Here is a 5,647-nt window from a genome sequence, read left to right as displayed (position 1 = left end):
AGTTATTTAGTTTGTAATGTCAAACAATTTTGTAGATATATCACTTATATTTAAAAATAAGTAAATTTATATAAGTTAAATTCAATGTCAATTGTTTTCTAAATTTCTTCGCAACTTTATGATGGACGATTTTAAATTCTAACACTGTAACTTAGATTCCAACTATTTATTTATTAATGAGAAAGAGCTGGAATTACTAAGAAAAACAACCCATCGGTCGAATTCATCTTATTATTAAAAGTTATATTTAGATAATACACAAACTTTAAAAATATTTTTTTAAGTCAATTCAAATTACTGATTATAATTGAAAATTTGAATTGATGAAAACAGTAATGGATTCCTCAACAGCAGGCAGTAAGAGCCTAGATGGATCAGATAACAACAAGATGAAAAAGAAAACCTCCTCCACATAAATTCGTCAGATTGCGAACACCTCCAGCAGAGGTGAGCAGATTTGAGTTCAGCAGTGTCAAACTTAATTTTTTATTGCAGATAAAAAAGAGACCGATAAAATAAGCTGGACAAGCATTTGAGTCGGGGCACTATCAAACAAATTGTACGCAGAAAAAGCTAGCTTGTTTCGGATAAGAACAACCAGCTGGACATACATTTGATTCAGTGACAGTAAAAGCCTAACTTATTTCAGAAAAATCCTACATCGGAAACCAGCTCTATCAAAACAATTGTAGCTTATTTCAGATAAAGAAGAACCCCTAAAAAAATTCCGCTGGTCACAAATTCAGGCAAAGTGAATCCATTGTGCCTGGCTAGGAACACCTCCATTAACAACCGTGAGCATGTAGAATCCAGAAGGAGCCGCCACAGGACTTGGTGGCGCCGTCAAAACAACCCAAAAATACCTCTTTCCCTTTTTCTTCTCCTTCACAATCTCTGTAGCCCTCGCCAGGGACAACATTCTTTGGTTCATAGAAAATGAATGCGAGGTAAAAGGAGGAGAATAAACATGAAATCGAACATCCTTGCTCAACTTTCCCGAAAGCGTGAAATTCACGAGAAATTCAGACCCATATGGAATGAAACCCGAGGGCTTAACAAAACTAATATTGGGCCTAAATCCGTCGTAAACCGGATCAAGATAATAAGGACTGTAAGCATCCACACGGAGCTCAGTTTTAGCATAAACACCAGTGAAAGTGTAATTTTCATTTGAGTTACTTCCGGCCGCAAGAATACGCCCGTCGGGAAGAAGATTTGCAGTGGAATGGTACATTCGAGGAATGGTGGACGGAGCGAGGACGACAAACCGCTCTCCGGCGGGATTCTCCGGCCGGTAAAGCCACGGATTTTGGACGGGAATCCGGGCGTCTTCCCAGCCGGCGGATCCATTTCGGGCGCCATTGATTATGAGGACTTCGCCGGTGGGAAGTATGATCATGTCGTTCATTACTCTCGGCCCAGGCATTTCCTCCATTTCCCACACTGGATTTTCAGATGTTATTACCATTCTCCCGCAGGTGTTGAGGGCTTCTAAATAGACCCCGTTTCCGGTCTGTTTGTTATTCTCGCCTCTTGAGAAGGATCCCACGGGTGCACCTCCGCAGATCATGATCTCCACTGTTTTGAAACCGTTGGAGCAGTCCAAGGGAAGCATGACGGATGATCCTGTGCTCGGGTAGCACCTTGCGCCGCGGCCGGGCATTGTCGGGAACGTTCTCAGAACTTTGTTGCTTTTGTAGTCGAGGAGGATGGAGTCCTGGTTGGCGAAGATGAAGAGATTCCCGTCGGAAGAGAGATGCACAAACGGGTACAGATTGTTCTCCTCGCGCGGAGTAAGCGTCTGCTGAAGGAAATCGAGGTTGTGGAAATCGTCTGTGTTTTTCTTGGGGACAAACTCGTAGCTAAACGAGTCGCGGCCTCCGACGACGAAGACCCGATTGTCAGGCAAGATCTGGTTAGAGGCGTACCATCTCGGGACAAGCAGCTTCTCTGTGGGGGATTCCACCCAGTCGCAGGTCCCGCGTCCGAGCAGGTCGTGTAGTACCTGTTCGTAAATAAAGATATCAGAGATGCTTTAAAATGAGTAAAACATGAAGCCGTATTTTGATAAATAAATAAGTAGGAGATTACGTAAGTAAAATTATAACATTGGAGAGTGTTTAAATATTTGGACCCTTTAAAGCTTATTTTATAGATAAAAGTGTTAAAATTGATTAGGGTGTCTGCTACTTTAGAGTTTGATTTTTAGGTAAAAAGTGTTAAATAGTCAAAGTTGACTTACATTTTTCCAGGTTTAAGCAATAAATAATAGTCTTTTTTATTTTAAAAGTAATAAACAATTCTAACATTCTCAAACAAAAATGGTACAAATTATAAAAAATTTAAAATTTTTTTATTTTTATTTTTTAGATTAATTAAAATTTTTACTAAATGTGCATTATGATCTTTGAGTAGTTATTTTAGTATTGTGAAGATCTGTTCACTTAGATACAATTAATGATAAATGTTCCATTCATTCTCATGAAAGATTTGACTCTTGAAATAATAACTCATTAAATACAGGTCAATGAGTTGGAGCTACCACTTACAACACTATAACTTTGAATTTAGTTGGGAACACCTCCAACACATAAATTCAGAACTATACTTTTGAATTTGGTTGGAACACCTCCAAATCAGATTGAAATGTATAGTGTTGAATTCAGATGTAGGTGTTGGAGGTGTTACCAAACATTTTCAAATGTATAGTGCTGAATTTATGTCTAGCTGACTTGTTTTTGGATTGTTCTTATCTGAAATAAGTCAGGTCATTCTTATAATGGGTCCAATAATGTTGGATTTAAATGTATGGTGTTAGGTTCACATAGATGCAATGAGTACTAAGTTCCATTCATTTTAATATGAAATGAGTTCTTGTGAAACACTATTCATAAAACATAAGACAATGAGTTGAATCAAAAGCTATACAATTGAATCCTGATAACAATATCAAAATAAAGATATTAAAGAAGCTATAAAAAAACAAAAATATATGAAAACATACCTGACATTAAATGCTCCACCAGGTCCCCACCCGCCCGTTTGGACCAGCGTGCCATTTCTGGAGAGAGCACCGGAAGAGCACCAGGTGTCGGTCAGAATGTGCAGAGGCCTCACCTTGTTGGTAGCAATGTCGTATTCAATGGAGTGAGCCCAGCAATCTGAATCGATTGGAAGAGGCGGTCTTACATTAGTGCAGGGCGGGCTGGTTCTTGTGAGGTTGGATCCGTGATTTGGTCTGTCGAACATTATGACTTTGTTGTTGTGCATCACCATTGTGTGCATTGCAGCGATTCCAACGTTCTCCAATAGTAGCTCCCATCTGCCTTGCAGATCCTTTTGCCTGTGTCCCCAACATGATGATGTTATAGCCAACAAAACCGCAACAACCTTGATCACCATGGCCAATGGCTTACTCGACCCCTCCATTTTTCTCATCAATCTTAATCAGGAATGCTGGCTTGGAACAAGAGGGCTTGGCTAGGTAACAAGGCACTTGATCTGAAAAGATGCAAAGCGATAAGAAACTTTGGTAGAGACAGACAGGAATGGGGCTTGTTTATAAAGGGCGGGGAGCACAATGGGATGAGCAACTCATGTTATGATAGTATTATAAGGTAACCTCAGTTTAAAATATGTTGTTTTAGTTAAAATTATGTGTTGTTTTAGTTAAAATTATGATGTATCGTAACTTCACATTTCTTATAATTCTAATTTTCAATTTGATATCACTTAAAATGGGACGCGGTTATCCTCCCTACAAATTGTATACTATTTGATAATCAATATGTTTTCATGAATATGGAAAAAAATAAATTTGATTTTGTTGTCTTCTGTGCATTTTGTCTGGAGACTAGCCTGTCCCCTTAAAATGATTCATGTCACAATTAAGAATGTGTTGTTTAAGTAAAAATTATGATGTATCCAAATTTGATATTTATTTATTTTTCTATTTTTTAACTAAATAATACTTTGAAATGATTAAATTGAAAAAAAAGGAAAACTAATAAATAAAAAGATTTATATATTTTTAGAGAACTTAAATGTATAATATAGTAAATCTATATCTACAGAGTTGTGCTAAGAACTGATGTTAGAACTAACCCCTAAACGTGTGCTTTGCTAGATACACTAGTTTGTTACTTAAGCTCCAGTCTGATATGACCATGACTTAAAACAATGTGTTCGAATGATCTTACCAACTCTTTCAACTAAATCAAAAAAATTCAGATCACATACTTTAATGCATTTGACAAGGAATATGGTAGTTTTAGACCCGAAATTCCAAAATTTTAAATTTCCATTTGAGGATGACAGTATCTGTATTCAGTGTTGTGTTGTGGGAATATTTCTTGCTCAGTTGCTTTTCTTTCAAATCTCAATTTAGGGTTAAACAAACATTGGATGAAGCTTTACATTCAATAGTTTATTGAAACATGTTTGGAGCTCGGTTTTAGTGCTACCCTCGCCATTGCCAGTTGTCATAGTCTTAACCATGATTTGAAAATTATCAGCTTTTAGAAATTTTATAATTGGTTTTGAATTTTTTAGAAAACAATACATGTAATTCACTACCAATGTCTGTTTCAATCGAAGAAAATAAGTTTCATGTTCTGATTGTGATAAAAAGTCTTACGAAAAACATTGTATTTATAAATTTCATATGCTCCTTGAATATTGTTTTAGAGGAGAGAAATTAAAAAAAAAAAAAATTTGCACCGTTGGTGGGAATAATGTATTTTAATTTACTTTAGTGAAAGTATGGTATTTTTTAAAAATGGAGGTCACCTTTTTTGTCTAGCCTCTTTAGTTAACTAAGGACTGAGGAGTTATCCATTCCGCCAAATTTACTAGAGACACTATCTCTACCTCATCCCTTTCAATGTCGAGGGCCTTGCACTCAGCACGACTTGAGGTATGTATATTAATTTCATGATTTGTCACACTTTCATATTCTTTAATAGCTAAAATTTTCATAATTTTATAAATTTGAAGTATTAAATAATTCAATGATTGGATAATATATTATAATTTTTTATTTTTCTATTTAAAAGCTAAATAATTATTGATTTGTAATTTACAATATTAAATTAGTTAAGATATTTATTTTTATTTATAATTAATATTTATAAATGAATGAGGTTTTTTTTCTTTAGATAATATATAAAGACACATATATTTACATATTTAAAAAAAATTAGTCTAGATTAATATATAAATATATTTTTAAGAATATAATTAATCCAAACCAATTATTTCTTTGGACAAAATTGAGAGAAGAGAATGTATAGAAAAAGGAATTAAATTTAACATCACAATTAAAATGATTTATCATAGGGAAGAGATAAGAATGGAACCTCTTATATCCACAAAGAGAGTGCGGTGGAAGAGTTGTAGGTGTTATGCCTGAGAGCCCTCCAAAGACAAATGAAAGCATTGGAAGAACAAATGCATGGAGGAATAAATATTCTCATAAGACATGAAAGCGAGGATGAGGATGAAGTATAAGAAAATGTTGAACCAGAGGCAGTTCTAAACTAGAGGAAGAGAGACTTTTTAGGGCCATTTCAAAGATTGGAAAAAGACCTAAGTTTGAAGTTCTCACATTTTTGGGAAATCTTAACCCAGAGGAGTTGATCGATTGGAT

The 5,647-nt window shown here is 35.4% G+C and overlaps 1 pseudogene; it reads right to left on the bottom strand.

Annotated features, from left to right (window-relative positions):
* Positions 1–666: 666 nt before the first annotated feature.
* Positions 667–3,429, bottom strand: LOC149580240 (aldehyde oxidase GLOX-like; annotated as a pseudogene).
* Positions 3,430–5,647: the final 2,218 nt, after the last annotated feature.

Source organism: Cupressus sempervirens, chromosome 1, assembly GCF_028749045.1.
Source record: "Cupressus sempervirens isolate cs-2001-9-10 chromosome 1, ASM2874904v1, whole genome shotgun sequence".
NCBI classification, from domain to species: Eukaryota; Viridiplantae; Streptophyta; class Pinopsida; order Cupressales; family Cupressaceae; genus Cupressus; species Cupressus sempervirens.
Note: the sequence above shows the minus strand (reverse complement) of the source record. Positions and strands in the feature narration are given on the sequence as shown.